This window comes from Watersipora subatra, chromosome 4 (assembly GCF_963576615.1).
Source record: "Watersipora subatra chromosome 4, tzWatSuba1.1, whole genome shotgun sequence".
In the NCBI taxonomy this organism is placed as follows: Eukaryota; Metazoa; Bryozoa; class Gymnolaemata; order Cheilostomatida; family Watersiporidae; genus Watersipora; species Watersipora subatra.
This window is the reverse complement of record NC_088711.1, coordinates 18739012-18764869: the sequence shown is the minus strand read 5'-3', so window position 1 is coordinate 18764869 and position 25858 is coordinate 18739012.

Sequence of the window (25858 nt, the reverse complement as noted above, 5' to 3'; positions counted from 1 at the left end):
CAACCTAACCCAGCAGACTGGACTACGGACATTGAGATCAATAATACAACAGTTTCAATGCTGCTAGATACAGGAGCAGAGTGCAATACACTTCCGGTACAAATAGTAAGCCAGATGAACCTGCCAGTGCAACTTTGCAGCACTACTTTATATTCCTACTCTGGTGATCAACTTGTGCCATTAGGACAGGTTACAGCTAACAATCATCTTAAGGATTACTCAGATGTATTTGATGGACTAGGCTGTATTGAGGCTGAGAATTCTATAAAAATAAATACTATCTACACTCCTGTTGTACACGCTCCAAGAGTGATACCTGAACCAGTTCAAGATAAAGTTATAGAAGAGCTTAGACAAATCGAATCACAGGGTATCATTGTCAAAGTAACTGAGCCAACTGACTGGGTCAATAGCTTAGTGCTGGTCAAGAAACCTGATGGTAGCATTAGGATTTGTATTGACCCAACAAACGTAAACAAAGCTGTAAAGCCGCACATTACCCATTGCCTACCATAGATTCCATTACTGCTAGGATGCCTGATGCTAAAATTTTTAGCGTATTAGCTGCTTATAAAGGGTTTTGGCAATTGAAACTAGACAAGCCTAGTAGCTTGTTGACCACTTTTAACGGCTCATTGGGTAGATTTGCATTTACAAGGTTACCTTTTGGTCCTTTTGGTCCTGAACTGTTTCAGGCTGCGATGGAGAGGCTACTCGAAAGTCTGGATGGTGCGGCAGTGATCATGAATAACATACTGATATATGCCGAGACTCTTGAAGAAAACATTAAGAGACTTAAAGGTTGACTTGCAACAAAATTCACATTACAGTTATTTTGGTATCTAAGGATTTGCTATGTCTTACTCTGTTGTGTTGTAAGTTCAAAATATGTAGAAATGTGATTACAAGCGCCTAAAAGCTAAAAAATGAACAGTTAATCGCGGCCATCACAAGACCGCCGTAGATTAGAATCTCTTTCCAAAATGGCTAAAATGGGAGGTAGTTGTCCAATATGGCTTCTGTTTACACTTTCACGCAACCTCATTCCTCGAAATATTTTCACAAATATATTTTGCGCATTCAATAAAACCATGTCTATTGTTCTTACACGGCTGTTTCATCGTCATTGTAATGCTGTCACTTTCAGCACTGATATCTTATAACCTACCGTAAAAATTCATTTAATTATTTAACCTTAGCTCGAAGGAGTACATATCATTGTCTGATAAACATGACGAGCCTGTTGGTCACCTGTGATAATTGAAAAATGCTGCAGAAATTATTCGCGAAGTATGGGCCACATGATCAGATTACGACTAGACGATTAGACCAAGCTGAAACAAAACTGTAGTAGTGAGCATCTATATTTGATACAGGGGTCTTCAGTAAAACTTGAAGTGTTTGTCATAAACTAGTGCTACGAGAAGTTTTATATTGAGCCTTTTATTGGCCTTTGAATTCACGTGATAACATCACATGTCAAAACAATAACCAAATGTAATGACTACGTAAAAGAAATAAACTGATTCCGATCTACATCAGTTTCATGATGGCGGTGATTAACTGTTTGCTTTTGAGCTTTTAAGAGCTTTTAATCACATTTCCACATATTTTGCACCTACAACACATCAGAGTAAGACATAGTGAATCTTTTGATACCAAATAACTGTAATGTGAATTTTGTTGCAAGTCAACCTTTAAGTTGGTGCTAGAACGATGCAGACAACATGGGTTGGAGCTAAACAAACAGAAGTCCCAGATTGCTGTATCTCAAGTGAAGTATACTGAACGTATTATTTCAGCTAACAGAGTAAAACCCGATTCGTGCAATGTTTCTGTCATACACAATCTGGAACCTCCAACAGACAAGAAAGAAGTGCAGAGAATAATAGGTATGGTTAACTATCTCACAAAGTTTGTGCCAAATCTTTGCGAGCATTTAGGTGAGCGGCGAATGATGACTGAGAAAGTCTCTGGCTTTATTTGGACACAACAGCAGGATAAGAACTTCAGAAAAATCAAGGATGCAATTTCCTCAACGCCTTTTTTGAAGTACTACGATGTCACAATTCCTGTTCTCATTACAGTTGACTTTAAAAAGTCAACTATTGGGGCAGCAATCCTTCAAGACGGAAGACCAGTGGCATATGCCTCCAAAGCTCTTAAAAGCACAGAAAAAGGTTGGTTTCAGATAGAGAAAGAATTGTGAGCTGCTGTGTTTAGAGCAGAAAACTTTCCCAGATACATTTATGGAGAACACTTTACTGTTGAAACTTACCACAAGCCTCTTAGCAACATTTTAGGCAAACCGATTGACAAGATATCTCCCAGGTTACTCAACCTAATTTGGAGATTGATGCCATATGACGCTACTCTAACATACAAGTGGGGTGAAAAACTAAATACTGCCGATACACTGAGCAGAGCTACATACAGAAAGAGTGAGCAGTTATTAGGTGAGGAAATTTTAAGTCTGAACTGCCTTCCTGTTCTACACTCTACAGAAAAACAGCAAGCTGAGCTTAGAAAAGCTACCTCTAGCGATAGTCAACTTTAAAAACTATGCAGGGTGATTAGTGTTGGTTGGCCTGATAGTAGAAAAGAACTGGATGAGGAAATAGAAAATAGTTCCCATGAAATAGTTTCTAATTTTATTTTGCTTGTGGCTGCTTGCGTAGCGATATTATTCATACTAGTACGTTTGACAGTTCCATGCACTGTAAGAGATTGTCATGAGTAATCGGTATGTGTATAATTATCGGAGAAGCACTAGAGTGGTGGAGTAGTGTAATGGTTAGTGAGCTGGTCAGTAAAACCAAAGTTCTTGGTTCAATTCTTGTGTGAGGTAGTTTTTTATTAAAGTTGTTACTGTGACTTAGGATGGACAGACAAACACTGCTCCTATTATAGCAAAATATCTTGAATAGTGCTACAAACCATATTAAAAGTTCATGTGATGGTTTGTGTGTACCAATATTTTCAAGATTCAAAATGAGTTTCGGCTGAAAAAATTTCTGATCCATTTGAATCGTTTGCTGAAACCTGACAGACTCTCAAGTGTCAGCTAGAGGACTTACAGCAAATTTGCTGATTATCATATCTAGTTGTCTTTCATATTTCTAAATTGGCTAGCTCGGGTTAGTTATAGAACAACTCGTACTCTGGCAGTCCAGTGTACCATGTGAGATCATCAAGTATGCTGATGAGCACAGAGAACAACTATCTGCACCGTTATTCAGAATTGGTGGGAGAAGGTTGATTGGTGAGCGCGTTAGAGTGTTGGTCTACCAAACTGAATTTTAAGAGATCGAATTTCATATAGTGCAGTCTTTTTTAACCTCCTACGATGGCTTTGGACAAACGGATGAACACAGCTATTATAGCAAAGATTGAAGATTTTTTTCATGTGAAACTTGTAATATCTATTAATTGCTTAAACAGTTCTTCTTCGTCACAAAGGACAAATTTTTATAAAATATCAAAACAAGAATAAGCTCATTGTCTAAAGCTTTGTTAATATTAGCAACACAATTTATCCAATTTATGTAAACTTGCCACCTTGCCGATTAGGCTCACTAACAACAGACACGCATTATAGCTTATGCTTGCCTGCAAGTCAGTTCGTAATTTTATCGGAAATGTTAACAATTCATTTTGTGTAAATATTAATCTACATTACATAAAAGAAACATTGAATTGAAGAAGTTGAGCTTTTGAAATATTTTCAATGAATTATTCATTTAGCACTTTATAGCCTGAACTCGTGATAATTTGGGGAAATGTGTTTCCACCTGATCTCACGCCCGAGTAAACTCAGATTTGTAGATTTATTCATTTTTTATACTTTCAGTTAACATAGGATTACGAGATTTCTGTTGCTAAGTTTAGTATATATCAACAGTATGATTCCAAATTTTCAAATTTATTGGATGGTTAGTTCTCGGAATAACGCTCAAATGCCAAAGACACTTCGAACCGACAGAGAAATAAAAACGGGCTAAGATCAGAACACTAGTTTTATAATGTTTACCAATTAAAATTTTTAGTAATGAAGGTAAAAATAGGCGAAAATAAAATGCTTTTTTTTCCTCAGCAACAAGAGCTTTACACTAAGACCATTTGTTTTTTATTCATAAAAAATATACACATTCTATCAGGTTCGGTGTATGCCAGCTATTATGTTTCTTCAGTTACGTCTACAACATCACTTCTTTGAAAGAGTGAAAATGAATCCGTTTAATATGTTTGATTTTTGTTTTGTTTTCTTCATTGAGTTTTACAAGCTTATAAAGCATCTAAATGATATTCAGTTGAAAAGGACTTGTGCTAGTCTAAGTGCTTTCATAGTCGACCGAAAATTGTAAATACAGTCTAGGATCAGGGAGTTTACTTATTTATACAAGGTTAGGCTTCAAATTGTTAAACAAAAGTAATGCAACAGAACGTAAAAAAATGATCAGCTCTAAAGATATGACCTTGAGGGATTTGGTGTGATTAAAATGCAACAGATCAGACTTGCATTAAGCCAAGCAAGGCCTGAGATTTTTTAACTTTAAGCCATATATAGCTGAATGTGGGAGTTTAAAAAGGCTGGTTCTCCGGAACCCGATAAGGTTTTAAAAACTAAGTATTTTTACCAACCTGGTGAAAGGCATGAAGCATACATGCGTGAAGTTTGGATAAAAATGTGGAAACGTTTGTGTTTACGTGGGCTAATGTACAGATACACGCCCGCATACAGCAACAATGTTGGCGTTATTAATAAAGATCAGAGGCCCAAAAGAATAGGTACTATAATTAATTTAATAATTCTGCTGCTAATATTTATGGAAATCATAAAAATCTACATACCGGATGATTCAATCACATGCTATGTTTGTAAAAAAAATTAAAATTGTGTTAGCTAATGTCACAAAGTAAAGTTAATTTAATAAAACAATGATTTTGGCACACAATTGCTGTTTCTATCGTGACAACAGCCACCACTGTATACCTAGCTTGTACATAGAAACAGCTGTTAATGTGGTGCATCAAACTGTTTTTAACTTGACATAAAACAATAAAATACTATTTAATAATGTTAACCTGTTTAGACTTTTATACAACAATTAGAAATTCAATATTTAAGATTGATTTTAATATATTTTGTATTTTTTCGAGACAGAAAAGACAATGTAAGTTTACTTTTTGCTATGCAGAAGTTAAATTTTAAAGTTGGGAACAGCATTTAAACCAAGTTTTTAGTTACAAGTAAAATAGATCCTGAGTTGATTTACTGTTTGCAATTGGCTGGAGCTGTCAAGCTTGTATGGAAGATGAACTTACACGAAACTTTTAGTAGGTTTTTTCAGAAAGTATCGGCATTTCTTTATCAGTTGCAATTGTTGTTTATGTTTTAGATGATCTGACTGCCAGGATGTTTCAAGATTAAAATCGACAAAACTTGATTGCGGTTAAAATGCTCTGAGGAAGTATGAATGCAAAATGACATCACGAGTTGTTATCATTGCTATAGTTGATATCAGGTATTGCATTCAATTTGCAGCATTACCGTATCTCTATTCTGTCACTCTCTTTGCAACTATTATGGGCGTCATATCTGCCACTTTCGTTTTAATTTTTTAAACTGCACTAACTTTGTATTGCTCCAGGTTAAACCTATATATTCACAATAAACTAATGATTTGTTTTAGTCCTTTTGCAGTTAGATAGTATTTTACTGACCCTCCAAACCAGAAAAAAGTATTATGCAGACACCATTCTGTTGTCAAATAAAAAATTTATCTTTTATTTTTAAATTTGCACGTGCATTTTATTAAAAGGTCAGATCATAGGTTGATTATTATTTTATTCTGTTCACTGATTTGATTTTTGCATAAAAATTTTTAGAATAAATTATATGTTTATAAAATCCACATACAAATACATATGTTAACGGTATAAGCAATTATAGTAGGTGTGCTACTCTAGGAGTTGTCATCTCTGTGGATAAATGAACATGAAAGATAATCAAGCTCGCTATTTGCAGTTGGCTGAAGATATAAGCCCCTTTTTCAATTGCTTCAATGCTACATTGTTCACTTACATGTGAGCAAGGAGTTGTCATGCTATTGCGGTAAGTGCAGATAATTATACTATCACTACAATGTCATCATTTTTCATTTACTCAACAGGATTGACAGACCAGCTCCAACAGCTCTTTGCAAATTTGGGTCGTTGACTATGACTGGGGCTCACAACAAACCAGTGCAAGCGCTTTCTAGCATCTTTCTGCTCAGGTAAGAGTTGAAGCATTTTTCTTTTTTGTAACATGTTGAGGTTTCTACTCTAAACCGTTTACTGAAAAGTATATATGTAAAAGCAAGCGTGAGATACTAATAAATGTAGATGAAACCTTCAAGACGGTTACTGAGGAAGAGTACTAATGTCTAATACTATAATTGCAAATAAGTCAACTCTGGGAAGCTTAACCTCGGGGATATCTGTTACATGTTGAATACGTTAATATTCTGCAGTTACACAAGTTACTGGCAGTTCTATTCAACACATGTAACAAAACAAGATAGATATAGGAGAATATTGCTAGCTAATAAAATTCATATACAGAATGCATCATGTCCGAACTTTACAATCAGCGTTAATATACTGTATACAAAAAATATATAAGATATATATGATAAGAAAGACATGTGAACTCTATTATCTCATAAATTAGACCAAAAACTCAATACTCGAGTTTATAGTCATGATCATGGATATGGTCATGAAGCATGACCATGACTAATTTAGCTCAGAAGGATGGGTGTCCAACCAAACCTATTAGTCTTTTACCAAAATCGTATGTTGCTCTTTTTGTCTGACGCTGCTACAAGGTGTCAAAAACTGATGAAAAAAAATTAGAATGCTTTTATAAATGGTGTTTTAAAGTTATCTTACCTGATAGGATCTAAATTTCCTTAATGCTGAGGAGCTAAATGTGTTCTTAGATATTTGCTGTCTAAAATACTCGAATTATATCTCCAGTCTGCCTGACCATTCATTACATTCCTGCTTCCCAAAAAACCACTAGACTTCATACCAGACACCAACAACTTGTCAATTTACATTATAGAACAACGTTGTGTGAAAAGAGCTTAATAAAGTTCTACAGAAACATTATTAAGTGAGTTAAACACATTTTGAAAGTTGATAACCTAATAGTATTGTAGAAAAGTCAGGATGGTGAATTGTAGTTTGTAGTAACAGAAAGTTCATAAACTAAAACATACGATGGTGGATGTAGTCTGTTGGTGTCACAGAATAAAAAACAAGGTTTGTCATGTCTGAAAGGATAAATATAAATATTCGGGGCATAGTTTAAACACAGGATTTGGAAATCTGTAGCACAACTGCAAAAAAAACAAGTTTTGAATAAGGCAAGGTTTTCAAAGATTTCGTGATCTGGTGGATAGAAGTGTGGTAAGCTGGAATACGTGATTGGTAGTACACAAGTCTTAGTATAGATTTATTTAGTGTGGTTGTTTATTGTTTTTTGGTAATGTCAAAGAGGTTTACTTAACCTGCAGCATTATGCAATGCAGTGAACCGAAAGATAACAATACTGGTGTTTGCAAAATGTCAATACGAGGAGTGTGAGAATGATTAATAGCTATCATGGCTTGACAATAATATATCAAACATGTTAAAGTTTACCTCCTTTGAGTTCAGAGGTCGGTTGTTGATTTTAAACTTTTACATTACTTAAAAGGTTGCTTTTGTCAAATTTCCTTGCGCTACATAGCTCGAGAATAAAGACAACCAGCCTTTTTGTCTCCTACATCAATAAAAAAGCAAGCCACAGCAATATTGAAAGATTTACCCAAACCAGTCTATCCAACCTCGTCACTTTCATTATCATAATTTATGCTAACAACTGTTTGCTTCTAAAGTCTTGTAAATGAAATATTCGTGTATCCCCACATCATGGAGCGTTTTACTCTATATATCCCAGTAAACCAACACTTCTGTCATAGAATGTCATTAAAGCTAATTATTTTTAGTGTGTTGATGGATCATTTTAAAAAGCTGAAGTTTAATCTCATAATTACATAAGTAGCTGCAACTAGTTATCATATATCAAAATCATTTAGAGTCAGAAGTTTGAAACGCAAAGGCAGGTTTGTTCAAGGAAGTTAACACAGTTCATTTTTTTGACAAATGACAGGCCGCTGACGGTTTAAAACTATTTCTTAAACTTATCATATGAGATGATTTTTAAACTTTGAAAATTTGTAAACATAAGGTAGATAAGCAGTATTTAAACTAAAGTTAAGCATCAAGGTTTAAAAGTTATCTCTTTCACATTTCAAAATTTATTTAAATCGAGATTCCTCCACCTGCTAACAGTGTGTAAACAGGCATTAAAGCTTTAGAGCAATAGTTAATTAAGCAATTAATAGGGTTAGGCTTAATCGCATTAGGCATTTAATTAGGCATTAAAGCAATTAGGCAATTAATGTCAATTAATTGGGCAATTTAGGCAATTGGCTTTGGCAATTGGCAATTGGCAATTGCCTAAATTAATGCCAATTAATTTAGGCAATTAATTAGAGCTCAAGAGGCTCTAATTAATTGCCTAAATTAATTAGAGCATAAATAGGCATGTTTAGGCATTAAAGCCAAATGCCTAAACATGCAATTAGGTATTAGTGCAAAAGAGTTGATGAGTTGGTCTTGCCCTTAAAGTAATCTTATTTCAATTTAGCCCGTGATTGTATACATTTATTCTTGCAGTAATTACTACTATGTATATCATGGATAACAAATAAAATAAAACAGTGAAACAATAAGCTGTAAATAAGTTATAAGTAATAAGCCGATCTTGGTGCGCTAAGCTCTCCAATATAATTAATTCTATTACTATTTATAGTCAAATAAATTAAAAGACCTTTCAGCAATCTCATTTTTGTATTTAAAGTTCAGCCTGCTAACGGTGAGTCAAGAGATGAGCATTTTGCATGTCACGATTAGTATTGATTTAGGGCAGCATCAGTTTAAGATTTTATAAAATGATAAACAATTATAACTTGCAATGAAATAAAAAAAAGATATTTGACTGAGTTTATAAGGTATTTGATATCAACTTAAAACTCATTTAAGTTTTAAACTGGATTCAAATTTGAATTTTAAATTGGCACTATCAATAACATGATATATGCTAGTTTAATTGAATGCTACTAAATATATTTTACAACTGTATCATACAGTGGTATATTTATACATAACATAGCCAGAAGGTTTATAATCAGATACACTTTGTATGCTATTATGTAACAAGGTTTTCATACTGAGCCAAAACTTTTGAAAGCCACAAACCAAATGATAGCAAATGCTGTTGAGAGTCCAAAGCATTCGCATATTAATTTTAGAGAAGTTGTTGAGCTAGTATAAAGTATAAGCTAGATCTAATGGCTTATTGATTTTATTAAATTTTTGTTATGTTGCCAGTTTTATCTCCAAAAAATGATGATAGTATATTTAATGGAGTATACCGTGAAACCTCTATTTGAACACCACCTCTATTTGACCGCCAACCTGAGAGAAGGGTTGAAAAAATAGAGCGCCACTCTCTAATTGAACACCACTTCTATTTGGCCACCACTTTGACAATCTTTGATCTTTACAAACTCATAATACCAACTGATCAATAAAAAAGTGTCCACAAAATCTTATTAATAAGGAATCGTTTATACCAATAACAGTTAATTCTTTCGTTGTCCAACTCTAGAGCTTTTCTTTTTTTTCATTAAAATTTTGAAAGCATCATCATAGAAATAATTAATAACTGTTTCAGGTTAATAGTAGTTCCTTGTTTAACCAGGTCTTGATACATGTACTTCAAAGTACATGCATATAAAAACGGTTTACAGTTATGGTGGTAAATGAACGACAAGTTTCAAGGTCAAGGTGGTATTTAGCGAGCTAAACTTTACTTATTGTGTTTGTGCTAAGTGCCACGTGTAGATGTATATTGCTCTGCCAAAATTGTTTAGACTCTAATATTGCTTAGTTTAGCAGTGTAGAAAAAGAGACATTGTGGAAGATATTGGACAACCACAAAAAGTTCGTTCTATCGAAAGCAACAGTCAGAACACAGCTATTCGAGCAGACGATGCAAATATTTTTTCATTTTATAAACGTTAACATTAATTTTGTTTCTGCAGGTAATATAGGTATGGCTCGTTTATGTCAGTTGTTTATGAATATACGTATATGTTTTTAAGATTTGATTAATTATCATAATATAACTTATAAATTCGCCGATTTATAGCGTATTATTTAATTAATAATATCTTTGGGTTATCTTAATACGGTTTACAATAAATCAACGCTCATCACTCCTCTTCTATTGCACATAAAAAGCCGGTTCTGGCAGTAAACTGTAGCAAACATATTACTAAGTGCAATGAGCTCTTATTCAACATTGCTAAATATAAATACCAAATAAAAATATGTCTTCAAACTTTGAATGAAATAAAAATTGAAAGCTTCAACAAATTGCAAAGCAGGACACAGGCTATAATATTGTCGCAGGTTAATTGCAAGCAATAGATATCAACTGATAGGCATATTTAGCGGTTTCTAGATGCATGTTTATTAGGTGATCTTTGACAAATTGAAGTTATATTAGCAGATTTATTGCATCCAAAAGGTTTAATATCGCTCTTCTGACAAAAAGAGGGCAAAATATAGGTGACATAAGCGTCACCCGATAAAGGGCGTAATTTATCTTCCCAAAATTCTGACACGCCTTTTAAAAACTACAACGCTAGCCTCTATTGGAGTGCCATCTCTAATTGACTAAGGAGAAACCCTTGAAAAATAGAGTGCCATGGCATTCAATTAGAGGTTTTACGGTAATTACTCATGACATTCTATATCATTTCTATTGAGAGGATTAAAAACATTTTTCAAATGTTAACCCACACTCTTGATTGTCACAAAAGCTTCAAAGCTTCAATAGCCGTTTTCAATCTTCTCTTTTCAATCTTTTCATTTAACCTTTTGTTATCTTGTTTGGCAATGTGCAAGGGATACAGTGAAATGTGGAAAACTGGAGCTATGGTTTTTATATATATACATGTATTATGTGTACATATATATTATATATACATATATCATATATATATTATATACATAATATATATAATATATATGCTTTATTGGCAATTATTTTATTTCAAAAATATGTTTTTTAAATTATGCTATACAAAAATCATAAAACAAAAAGAAATGCTAGACAAAAACAAAAATATATGCATATATATTAATAGCATATAGGCTATATATATGCTTTATTGACAATAATTTTATTTCAACCAAACGCTTTCAAAATTATGTCATACAAGAATCATAAAACAACAAGAAATGTTATTGTTTTATTAACTTATTCTAACTGAAATCACTAATTTAATCTAACACTTAACACAGCGATCATAGAAAACTAGATCTGGTCTTGCTACGGCTACTATTGTTTATGGTTGTAGACAACTAACTAGTGGTCTACAGTCAGCCACTTTAGTCTCAACTAGTCTACAGTCAGCCCCTTTAGTCTCAACTAGTCTACAGTCAGCCACTTTCACTTAAGATCTAATAGGGTTTAGTTTTAGATAGAGTCAAAAACTAGACATATACCTGCCACATGATACTCCATGATGTATAGGACTGATATACTTGTTAAATTACTTGTTATATTACTCACAGATTGCTCTAGTTTAAAAACTTTGTAATAATCTAAATTTTAGTCTGGAACATACAAGAATTTGAGTAGATGCATAATAAATGCAGAATAAATAAAATGAAATTATTTGGACTGCCTCATTTCTTATCTGTGTCATGCAAAATCATTTACTCCTTTTTCAGTTCTACTCGTGTTGTTCTAGGTTAAGATGAAGGACAGAAATCAAACAAAGAGAAAGAGGAGGTGTATACAAATCCATTTTCAGCTTCCAAAATCGCCGAAACTATGCTGGGAAGACTATGTCTGGGAGAAGGAATTTACATTTTTGAAAGAGCCTTTGGAGTGGAGAATGTCCAATCCCCAACTATTTTGGCCGCTATCTCCCGACTGTCGAAGCTTTTGTAAATCAATCTATGGTTCTTTGTTGTGTGGAGGTAGTGAATGAAGCATTTAGTGAACTTTCTGGGTGATTTTTGAAGACGTAGATTCCAGCAAAATTTGAGAAAGATGTCACCATGTAAGGGCTACATGATTTGTTGGCCACGAGAGCTATGACAGATCTTTACTGTTGTCTTATCTTATTAAGAAATAAAACCCCTGAGCTCTGCTTGGGTGCGTTCATTATCGCTGCAACTATGTACTCAATTTTCATACAAGAGCTTATTTTCGCCGACCCTGCAGTTTCAAATATACAAAATTCACAGTATGTTACTAATATAAAAGGTGAGTGTGAGCAGTTTCGAATTCATATTAATAAGTGCTATCAACGAATTCTCAGTGCAAGGACCGGCTTCATAACAGATGTGAAGAAAGTCATTTATGATAGAGAAGAAACAATGCCTGATGGCAGAGTATCTTTGGAGAGTGTGACTGCATCATTTCAAGATAAGTTTAGTGATTATGCAGAAAGAGAGACTACATATCTATATAAAGGAGCCTGGACCAATGGCAACCCTAAAAGTATCTTAGACATCGTTAAACGAAGGAGGCAAACGCATATTCGTAAATTTGCCCCTGAAATAAGACGAAATTTTTGCCGTCCGCACATGGCTTTAGGAGCCTTTAAGCTGATATCAAACTGTTCAATCCCACCAACAATGGAAACAAAACTTTTAGTAATACCTTCGGAGACACCAAACAAGTTAAAAGAAATAAAGGAAACAGCTCAAAGCAGTAAGGAGACGGTACGAGGTTGCCCTTAGCTCTAATGCGAACGACAGACTAGGTTTAACTAAAGAGGTGATAGAGGAAGTTTTGAGACAGCACGAAGAGTTGTTACTTAGCTTGGAGGCAATGCAGGCATCGAAGATGACAAAGAGCAAAGAAAGATTATCAAGAAGAAATACAAGAAGAAGATCATTATCAGACAGCAAAGTTCCAGCTTCCGACTGTGAAGCAAATGAACAAACCGTCACAATTTCTTCTCCAGCTCTCAGACTACAAAGTATCTTACTATCTCAACTAATCTACTTCTTACCTCTTTTACAAAAGATCACCAACCAAGTTCGAGACTATTGCCGAATCAGAACATAATGAAGATACAAACAGTTCTATCGAAAGTGAAGACGCAGCCGGTGATGTGCCGCAAAATGAGCAACGAAAGAAAAAAAAATCTTCAAGAAAAAATGTACAGCGTGATCCCAGAGCTTGGGTGAAGGAAGTTGTGAACGCTACCAGAGAGAAACTAGAAGATAAGAAAGCACAAAGAGAGCAACAATCCCAAGATGTTAAGACACCCGAAACTAAACTTTAACAAGAAACAGACGGAGTGGTGAACTTCTGTTCCACACCATTGAGTAAGATGGATCTCAAGCTACTCGCTGGTTGTTTGTGCCTTGCTAAAGTTTATAAACTAAATTTAGCTAAGACCCCACATTCAATGAACTTGAAGTTTAGTTGACATGAAGATCCATTTTTAAGTACTTCCAATATGGTGATTGCTTCTATTTTTAAACTCGCTGATTTTAGCCCTAGTTATTGATGTGAATTGTTTAAACGGAACACCTGCTAGCAGTATACTGCATACAGCTTTTTGGCTCCAACTATCATTTATGCGTAGCATTTAAAATAATGATCTATATTCTTCATAATGTAAATTTTTGCTTTTAAAATGCTTTGTTTTTTCTTGAATACAATGAAATTTTATCAGAAACTCCGCATTGTGTGCATATCACCTTCATCAAACTGCAAAATGCCATATAATGCTGAAATGAATAACAGTGCTTTTTGGTGTCAATGTGCTTGCTGCAGTAACATAATTATAACAAAAAGTAATGCGATAAGTGTTAAATATTAACAAAATTTTACTAATTGCTTCTTTGTCCATAAAATAGCAAGCGTTGATAAAAACCAAAATTTTATGAAAACGGTATACATAGGTGCTCACGCTATAGCTAAACAAAATATTTGTTAGATAGTTATTTGCTAACAGCGATTTAGATGTGTAAATGTATTTTTTTGTACATGAGCATTTACCGTAACATTCAAACCGGCAAGTTGTCTGATTCAATTTGGTGTCAAATAGCTCTAAATTAAGGCCGTTAGTTTGAAAAAATGTTATACAATTTCCACACAACGGCTATCACACTAGCCTGTGTAGTCATGTTCGACTGTCACAGCAATTTAGATAATCTACAATTATATTATATTGCTTTATTGGCAATAATTTCATTTCAAAGATAAATGTTTTTCCAAATTTTGCGATACAAAAACCATAAAATTAAATAAATTATTTTTTGATAAAAATTAAAGATGGCATATTTTTCTAATATGTTATAAGACGCTCACCTGGTTATGTCATATCTTAACTTGGCTTACTAGTCTATTTTAAAGATTGTTTATGACATGCCAAACACAAATGACCAGATATGCTAGAATCAACCTCACAAGGCTTGTGAAGTTGCCTTCACCCAGGATAGGGTAAAGACAACTTCACAAGCATGTAGTTTGTTGTTTACAAACTGGTATTCAGTTGAAATAAGTGGAACCATACAAAGTTGAAGCTCTGATTGGTGGTTGACTAAAGCAACATTATAATTAAAGCATATCGGTCAAAATGTAACTATTATTACTGCATTTCTAACACACTTGCTGGGTTTTTGTTTGAAAGCCTTTTCATCTTGAAAACTGACGACTCTCAATTTATCTAAAACTCAGCTGCAATGCTTTTGAAGCTCATCTGCTACTAATCTGACATTCGTGTGTCACTCATTTCTCCCTCATCTGTCAGTCACTAGACATTCATCTGTCACTCATCTGTCACTAATCTCTCATTCGTCTAACATCAATTTTTTTCTAAACTGACATCCACCTAATCAACTGATACCCATCGGTCACGTATAAAATGTATCCACTCAGCAAGCGCATGATACTTGGCTGCAATTTATTTAAAATTGATTGCCAACCCACCTGACGCCTGTTCACAACTCTTCTAACATGTATGTAGCTCAGGCAGCTTCAATAGCGGCTTGTTTTGTTCAGAAACAAACTGGAAACTCACTAGCAAGCAGGCTAATACACTCACACAAGTAGTCGTGAAGATTGAGGTAGAACAGAAAGACATTGACCTTAGTAAGAATTTCTCCTTGTTAGTGATGAAAGTTTGGATTATACGGTATAATCTAACTACTTTAAGGAGCCTATGTGAACTTGGGTATCTACACAAAAGAAATACTTCTGTCACAGATTCTAAGCTTAGCTGTGTACGTCTAGTACATGTGGATGTAGATATAGTTTTATGAATATTCACCTTTGCTTTTGTTTCTAATAATTGTCTTGTATGTTGCTAGCAGTTTTGTGTTGTTTATGAACATATAACACAGTTTGCTGTGACTACTGCATGGTTTATTTAATTATGCTTTATATAAGACTACATAACATTTCTCATTGATTTGGAATGCACATGTCTATTCAGAAATTTTCTAAAATTTTTGATTTTGTCTATAAGCAGACAGTGTTCTGCCGTAAAATCAATCCTATTTCAGAAGTTATCTAATCAACTTACTTGATATTTTGCTCAGACACTGCATATAAATCAATTGAGTTATATTTCGACAATAGATCAATATTGCTTATAATATCAGCCTGGTGAAATTCTGTTTGCTAAAAAGGTTGACATGTTGGTGACATGACTTACATAGATAGCTAGATGAATAAATAAATAGGTAGACAGATAAATATTAACTTTATTTAAACTCATCAATCCCGTTTAAAGCAAATTAGACCACAAAAGAAACAGAACAGAAAATAGTAAAGTGATTTATGAGTATTGAAAGAAGAAGATATTTTTGCATAAATCTGTTCTATAATATTAAGAGACAAGGTGCTGGTGCTTGGTATAAGATAAAGCGGCCTTTTTAAGCTTTAAAATTTACTGTTAATGTTTACACCTACCGTTCTTGAAGTAAGATTTGAAACTGCTAATTTCTCCCACAGCCAACTGATGTTAGTTAAAACTGAAACCTACCTCAAACCTGTTAATTCTTGTATTGCCTCTAGTATGTCTTTCTTTCAATTTGTTAAGTAATACAAAACTTCTAAAGTATTTCAAAAATAAAGTGGCACTTCATATTTAAGCTTTCTAGTTAACTTTGACAGCCTTATTTTTCAAAATGCAGCATTGAACCAGAAGAGCAAATGTAGGTACCATTGAACCAGTAGAGAGAATGGAGGTGATGTTTGTCACTCGTGTATCTACCTGAGTTATAGTCTGAACGTCATTACAATTTGTATATATCAAGTAGATACAAAAATACAATATATATAAATTTTATGTCAAAAACAAGATTTGTTTATATATAATTTGTATATAAATGTATTTGTAATACCTATAGTTATAGCGTATTTTGCCTATTTGTCAGATACATCCACTAAGTATATCTTTTGTGGTTATCTTAAAGAATTGTTGTATCTTGTCACTGAATAATCTGAAAAATTAAGAGATGATAATTCTTGAATTTTAAACATAATTGCGGAAAGCTGTTGAATTTATCCCATGATTTGACTAAAGCGTAAGTACATAATTACCCTGAAAGCTCACCTGGTTGGCGAGGCTTTCAAAGGGTTAGCGTCTGAAGGAGTGAGCTGGTATCACATTTATGACAAACAATGGCTGGTAAGTTGTTCTACGTATATCTAACCATGAGATATTATCGCCCTAAACTGAAATTTATATTGAGACAGCTTGATTTTCTCTGATGTAGTACTCAAATATGTATTGCTAAACATATTTTTGTAACTAATCTTAGGTGATGGATGAGTTACTTCAAAGCTGACAATTAGTGTTGATCAATATTATATATACTGCATTTTTTGAAATAACAACAATTTAAACAATAGCCAAATTTGTTCAAGTTTTGATTTGAGTATTTTTCAAATTAATTCAAATATATAAAAACTAGTCACAATAAGTCAATGAACTATACCTTAAAGGGTTCCTTTCCTTGTTTTGAGCGTAAAATTCAGTTATTGCTCGGCTTGCGCCAGACACTCAAGTGTATGTCAAGTCTGTCAAACCTGTTTATCTTCCTTATCGGTATTGGTAGTTGAGAAGTTGCAATGATTGACTGGTTGATAAATAAAGAGTTGGCACAAACAAAATTACTCAAATCTGTTGTGTTCAAAAAACTTCAATGTATGACCAAAACAAAATTATGGAATGTAAAGCTTAAGCTCACTATATTAGTAGAAAATACATTTAGACTTTTAAAATAATATAATTTTTTCTGATAGCATGTGTATTGAGTTTAATTAGATTTGGAGTTAGATGTATTTTGACTCCTTTAATCAATTGTGGTAGAAACTTCAGTGAATTTTTGTCATTGGATTTTTCTTTAATATTCAACTAGTTGTATGCCGGCATTACAAGAGTAAAAAGACAGTTTATAACCGATGGCAAGTAATATAGTTGCCATTGGCTAATTTGAGTAATCTATTATATTCCTAAACTTAGTAATAAGAGCCGTGAGAGCAAGCCTTAGCGATGTTGTGTGTAATACATTGTTGTTATACATATTTTAATCGATGTAATAAATTTCTGCCCAATGAATCCATTGTTTCCTGTGTAGCTTAATGAGGTAGATTATTGTCATGTGGTCTGGCAGTACGAAGTTCTAATCCAGTAAGATGTGAATTTTTTGGAGACTTAAATCGCATAGCTGGACATACACACAACACACAAATTTTGAGATTTATATAGATAATCCTCAAATCACAATGTAAATATGTTTGCTAATGCTCCTAATAAATTTAATCAGATTTGAAATTTTTAAAAATTTTCAAGTCTCATCAAATATATTAGTCATGCTTATTAATAAGTTTGAAGGTTTATACAACTCTTTTGTTCTATTGGTTTAGGACTAGATGTGGGCCAGGATATGAGTGACGGCGAAGAAAAGAGTCTAAATGCTTCTGAAGTAGCTGAGATCCTAATCAATGGATTATGTTTTGGAGATGGAATACAGGCTTTTAAAAAAGCTTACGCAAAAGGACAACTCCAATCCTACTTTGGAGACTATTTCGAAATAGTAAAAATTCTTATGAACCAGTCCATGAATGATAAAGTTTCAAATGGGATAAACGAAACATTAGATCTGCTTGTCAAGTGGTTTTTGGATGAGTACCTACCAGCAAAAAGTGATCCACAGAGTACAAAGGCTACACTAACGAAGTTATTAACTCCTAAAACTTCATTGGGCGGTTTACTCACCTTACTAATGCTAAAAGAACACGCCGAGCTCTGTCTCAGTGCATTTATCATTGCTGCAGCAATGTACATCACACTTATACAAGAAATGTGCCTCATAGATCCAGACAACTGCAACCCAGCGGATTCCGAATATAGTCAGATCATATCATTAGAATGTGAGTCATTTGCACACCATATTAGGCAGTCTTACAATAGTATTATGGAAACTAGGATTAGGCATGTTACACCAGTGACTGAAGAACAAAGTAAAACAGAGCGACAAAAATTTAAAATAAATTGGAGCGATAATTTTATTGCCTATGAACGAGAGGAGATATCACGGCGCACTGGTACTGACTGGACCAATGGAGATCCAAAGATGCTGAGAGAATACATGAGAAAAGATCGTGAAAAATATTTGCGTGCTCTTCCCAATGATGCGCAAGAGGATCTGTGTCATCCTTTTCTAGCAATCGGAGCGTTTAAGCGATGTCAAAAGTATCCATTGCCGTGTAAAACCATGCTGCCTACAACGAGGATAACAATCCAGCAACAAGTACTAAGCTCTAGGTTGAGTTCTAACAGCAAAGCACGTTTACCTGAAGAAGGCTCAGAACTTCCTCAGCAGAAGTTGCAAAAGGACTTGAAATCTCTAGCCATTTCAAAACGTAAAACATCAAAGTTACGGACAGTCTTGAACAAAAATAATATTGCAATTGTGAGAAAAAAAACCGCTGTTAAACTTGAGTTGCCTGTTCTAGGATCCAGCAAGGATTTCATAATGACACATCAAAAGGCTGCAAGAAAATCACAATCTAACTCTTCGCAACTATCTGACTCCACCGAGCCATCACAATCTCAAACCTCGTCACAAACAGAAGCGCTGCCAAGTGAATCCTCTCCAACTACAGGTTCAGCAACACAACCTACTCCTTTTGGTAAGCAGGCTACCTTGATAATTACAAACAGCGCATTCGAAAAAGCAGAAGCAGAAAAGGCAGCTTTAGAAGAGATTGAGGGAAAACGGCAAGAGACTTCAGCTGATGACATAAGCAAATATGAAAATAATGAGATTTTAGCCATTGCCAGCCGGTTATTGAGTCGAGCCCTTATTGCTATGCGAGAAAAAGAAGCGGCCAAGCAGTTGTCAAATACTGCCGAAGTTGAAGATACAGATTTTCACTGTGACTCCTCTACGATTCTGTCCGAGCCAGTGGACAATTTGGAATCTGATCTAGAAACTGATATAGAGCCTCATCTAGACCCTCATTTAGAGCCTCATCTAGAGCCTCATCTAGAGCCTCATCTAGAGCCTCAGCTAGAGCCTCATCTAGAGCCTCATTTAGAGCCTGATCGAGAATATATTCCTTGTATCCATCCTCAAGCTGATGTACAACTAGATCTGACACTCGAGCCAGAAAATGAGCCAACATTGGATCAGGTACTCAGCCTCGAACTTGATTCACATCTCAACCTGAAGCCTGATCAAAAACCTTATTTAGAATCGAATGAAGCATTCACCACAGAAGCTTATCCGGAATGTGATATAGATATCAGTTTAAAATTGGATTCAAAATCTTATCTGGAACCTAATGAAGAATTTGGTATAGAATTTGATCTAAAGTTAGATTCAAATTCAGATCTAAAACCAGATCCAGAACTAGGAAAAAAATCTGATCTAAACTTGGGTTCAAAAACTGATGTAGAAGGCGATTCAGAGTCCAATCCAAAGCCTACTCCAGAATCTAATCCAAAGCCTGATTCAGAGTCCAATCCAAAGCTTGCACTAGAATCTAATCCAAAGCCTGCTCTAGAATCTAATCTAAAGCCTGATCCAGAGTCTAATCTAAAGCCGGATCCAGAATCAGACTTGGAACCTGGTCTAGAATGTGATTCAGATTTTAGCTATCAACCTGCACTCAAGGATGAGCTCGAGTCAAAGTCAACAGATACAAAGCTGGAAAGCACTAAATCAAAAGAAGCCTATTCAAACACTAGTAGCAAAAAGCGCAGACGACGGAGAAGAAAGCGTTGAAAAAATTTTACCACAAAATTTTAGTGAACTGAAAAGATTTTATATCAAATGTTAGTTGAAGTTAAACTTTTAAATTTAATGCCCTATTGATGTATTACCTGCTTATATTTTATTATATAACCTGCCTCTCATCTTAAAATACACTATTCCTTAATAGCTGAATGTATATAAATGTTACATTGACAGCTCATTATTTGCCAGAAACTATGCATACATGTATTAACTAAATGTAATTATACATGTGCTCAACTTTACATCACAAAGTTTCTATTGCTTAGACAACATTGAAATGTTGTTGGAAATTTCATGAAATTCTGATAGCATGTTGAAGTGGCCGCATGCACAATTTTCACCTTGCACAAAACTTTTAACCAAAACTGATACATTGCTCTATAAGAACCTCATACATGCGGCTGGTTGTGCTGTGAAGCAATCATTAATAAATATGTAAAAATAATTATGGCAGAGCAAAAAAATCTACTCGAAGCCTAAAAATGACTCACAAATTTTTTGCAGATTTATCACAAATTTTCGGCATTTCTTTATCATTTGCGATTGTTTTTTGTTTGAGGTGATCTGATTACCAGGATGTTTCAAGAACAAAATCACAATTATTGATTGAAAGTGCAAATATGACGTCTATAATTGCAGAGACCAAAAGACTAAAGGAGCGTAATGCTACAACTCGAACACAATAGCCTATATCAACTTTGACAATGATAGTCTCTAGTGACGTCATTTCGCACGAATTATGCTTCTGCCGTTTTCATCACAATTAAGTTTTATCGGTTCTAATCTTGAAACATAGTGACAATCAAATCACCTCAAACATCAAAAATAATCTCAAATGATAAAAAACATAAATACTTTCTGATAAAATCTTTTAAAGTTTTGTGTGAGTTCATCTTTAAAATTCCAAAGAACATGTTTAATTTAGGGTTTACTGAACCAAATTTGAAGCATCCTTAATTTAGTTTAAAATCTGCCTTTCTTTAGATCCGAAATTTTGCTGTTTTTGATTGTGTGCAAATGTACAAGCCATTCCCATTCCACCACTCAATTTCTTTTTCTCCAAATTCACTAAAGTATTTGCTAGCCTTTTGAGGTATTCAATTATAGTTAGATTAGCATTAGGAAAATGTGGTCAAAGTCTGACCTCAGTTTTCAAACTTAATTCATTAAGATTTTGAAAGGATTGTTTTCCCATGACAAAAATATGCATCATTTTTATTTGCTGTAAACCTAAAAAAACTGGTATGTATAACTTTTTATTGGAATTGGTAATCAAAATGATGTTTTCGTTACATGTCAAAAATAAAATAAATGAAAAAACAGAACTCAGGAATTATTGTTGAGCAAACATGTTTTGAAAGTCGGTAATCTATTAGTAATGTTGAAGAACTCAGAACTGAAGGTTGTGGTAACAGGAGGTTAATATAAAATCTCAAAATTCACAAAAGATTTCAAAATCTTTGCTTGTAAAAGATCGGAGACATCTGAAGACAAGAAAGACTGTATTCTTCAGTAGTTGTTATACCTCAACCATATTAATGTATATGTATAGATATATGTATGTATATCTATACATATATATTTGTTAAAGTTTGTGTATCTGTCCGTCCGTGTCTGTGTATGTCCAGCTATGGAATTTAAAATTCCGCATTATTATGGATTTGAACTAACGGAGATTTCAACCACATGTATTGAATCTACCCGCTCTACCACTGATCTATACAAGGCGTATTGATCACCATCATATACGGTATAGCGTATGCACATGCTAAATGATGTATTATTTGAAACTATGAATTCTATTAACACTATGAAACACAATGCTTTTTCGTGTTTTCTTGAACTTCTTTTTTCGATTTTTCGTAAGTTTAATTGCTATATCCGCGGTCAAGGCCAATTCTTTTCACGCGGACAATTGTATTATCTCCATAGGAAGAACCTCGACATTCCATTTTTGTTGCGTCACACAAAGACAGTACGATATCTCATTTTTACATTTGTACCAGTATTGAGAGGTACCAGTATCATCATATTCAAAGTTTTGATAGATAGCTTCTCGTGGAACAGTAACCTTTTTCTATACACACACACTTTTATGCAAGAATTTTTATTATTAATTCAACATATTTAGATATTTTTATTTTGTTTTCTCATTTCGTATTAAATGTATCATTACCGAATCATCTTTTATTGCAATTGTAGCAACACAGACTTAGTTTAGCTATTACTTGCTAATTATTTCACATCTACATTTATTTATATTTAAACCTTTTTTGTAGTTAAAACATAGGAGAAATGTTTTGTTATAATAACTATTTGATATTTAAATAATAATATATTTGACTATTTAGTTTTGTAATGATAATAATATTATTATGAAATGTATTGTTTTTGTGTGGCTTTTCGAGGGAAATACTACAACGGTTCTATGGTTCTATGTGTAATGGTTAGCTTGTGAGTCTTGAGTTCAATTTCTCCCAAGACAAATTTCGACCATAGACAAAGTGGCACTTCTGCCCCACAAAAATCAAATAGTCACTATAAAGCGAAATTCAGCCAATGGCACTATTAGAATTGTCCTTGAAATTGTTTTGACAGTATTGCACTGTTGCCAATAATGAGCCCAAGTATCACTGCTCACAACAAGTAGTGTTAGGATTGCAGGTCTGCAACTGTGTGCAGGTAATTATCTTATATTTGACAATAACACACCAGTGGTTTGTTTCCAGGTGTCGGTGAGCTCTATTTCTTTCAAAAGGTCAAAATAATGATTATTCTATCAAGACTCACTAGCCCAAGCAAAAATAACAATACGCTTGTATACTTAGACTTATTTGTTATGGCCTTTCTAGGTTCAATGAGTGCGTGTCTACTAGACATGTACTGGTAGCTGTTTCTGTTAGCAGGGGGCTGAATAAACTCTTTTCTCTCAGAGCTTTATGGCTTCCCGGCTTGCCACCACTTTGGGTGCATTGTGTTTGCTGCATCTTTTCTTCTAGATGAGTCGATCATCGACAAGCTGTTTGCTGAGGGCCTTTGGTTATCTTGGGCTTCTTTTAGTCTTCTCTTGTCTTGGCTCCTTTCTCTGCACCTTCCCTCTGCGCTTGCCTCGCTGTCTGGCTGTTGCCAGTTTCTCCTTAGCTGGCTCTTTAGATCCCCTTTTTCATTGGTTTTGACCTTCTGTTATAATTGACCTTGAGACATTGTCAAATGTCATTGGTCGGTTGTGTTTTACTTGCGGTTTTTGCATCATAATATCTATGTCACAATCACTGCGGGTAAGCTAACATTCCTTACTGATGCTGGAATCCCATGACGAAAAGCGAGAAATATTATAACTCTGGTAACAAATTGTACAAAACTGGCCATAACTTAAAAACTATTAGTAGTAGCATTGTGAAATTAATTTTGCAGTAATCCTTCTCCTAAGACGTTACTAGCTAGCTAACTTATATAAAGCAAGAAAAATCTTATCATTGTATGCCATTCTTTTCACAGCCAATTCGTCAATCTTTTCACCTAAAATACAACATCTGATTTCATGAACAGTTATGCTGTATTTTTCTACTGCTATACAGTACAACATTGTCTAGAATAAAATGATGTTAAGAGCTATATTTAAATATACTAAATAAAGTGTTGCAAATATTTGTCTCGCTAATGACTGGTTGCTGATATATGGTGTATGCTGGCTGTTACAACTCGTCAACAAATCGTGAATCTGGCTGGCTCCTGCAATACTGGTGATGTACCTCTGCGTGTGTCTGACACTCTGTAGACACTCTGTAGACACTCTGTAGACACTCTGTAGACACTCTGTAGACACTCTGTAGACACTCTGTAGACACTCTGTAGACACTCTGTAGACACTCTGTAGACACTCTGTAGACACTCTGTAGACACTCTGTAGACACTCTGTAGACACTCTGTAGACACTCTGTAGACACTCTGTAGACACTCTGTAGACACTCTGTAGACACTCTGTAGACACTCTGTAGACACTCTGTAGACACTCTGTAGACACTCTGTAGACACTCTGTAGACACTCTGTAGACACTCTGTAGACACTCTGTAGAGTTGTTGGCTTTCATCTGTTAGTATTTGCTTTAGCCAGTAAATATTTTTCATATGAAGGGGTGTTGATCAATAATAATCATTATGTAGTTGGAATTTTATACTGTTTTCTATTCATACGTTCTTCATTTCAGTGGTCAAACAACTCCCAATCCAACTGATATCCCATATACTCACATCGCATCAGCTGTGATGGTTGGACAACTCCCATGCTTAATATTTCCAGCAGCATAGCAATTGCTCTAGGTTTTCATGTTTGCTTGTTAAAGATGTGGTTGCGTCAAAAATGTCAATTTAATGAAATTAAGACCATTGAAAGGCTAAAACATCAGCTACGATTTGATGTCATTTTTGTCTTTGTAGACTAACCCTGTCTAGAGATACACGCATTTGAATGAGGCCATCTTTTCAAAAGCTCAGATTCCCGCGGGTGCTTCATTCATGACATAACGAGTGGTACATCTGAAAAAAGTCCATGAGCGATAAATACAAGATCACTTCATTAGCCAATCATCAGCACGAAATTTTTATATAGGTCGTAATAAATGTTATCACTAGTAAAACGTGTTGTTTGTGATTTCAAAGTTAGGGATTTTACTCTATTATTAAATCGCATCGGCATCGATATTTAATAAATTAATTAACATCGTTACTTTAATGAATTTCTCGATCGACACGCTTTATTGACAAACAGCAGAATTGTGAAAATGCTTCCAGTGACTGCGAAGGTGACTCTGAGTTTTATGAGCATCAGGTGGTTAAAATTTGGAACTGACAGCTTATAGTTAGAGCTGACAGGCGTCAGCAGCGTTATGCTACAGAGGAAAGTAGGAGAATGGAAGTAAATTTATCTTTTACTTTGAGTCTCCTATAGATATACTGTTGTGTTTACATTTAGATTATCTTTCCCTGTTTGAGGCTATAATGTAATTTCCTGTGCACGCGTGCGAGATACTGATGCACAGTGAGTTATTGACGGCTTTTTTTAATCCATAGCATCTAGCAATACAATGGTTTAGATTGATGAATATACTAAAGGTAATATTTTTGGTACTCATGAATACATTTACTAATTAATAAAATTATAAATTTTTGCTGTCACCAATCATTTTATAATTTTTTATCGTTTCACCTAGCTATATTTGCTTCAAACTTTCTTTGGCAGTTTTAGCTAGTAAATTATATTTATTATTAGACTTTTAATAAAAGCTTTATGCCGAAATGAAAATTTTTTTGCTTGTAAAAATTATATAATAAAATTATATTGTTGAAAATGATGCAAAACATGATTTGCAGAACATTGAATACATCATAGCCCGTTGACATCTGTGCT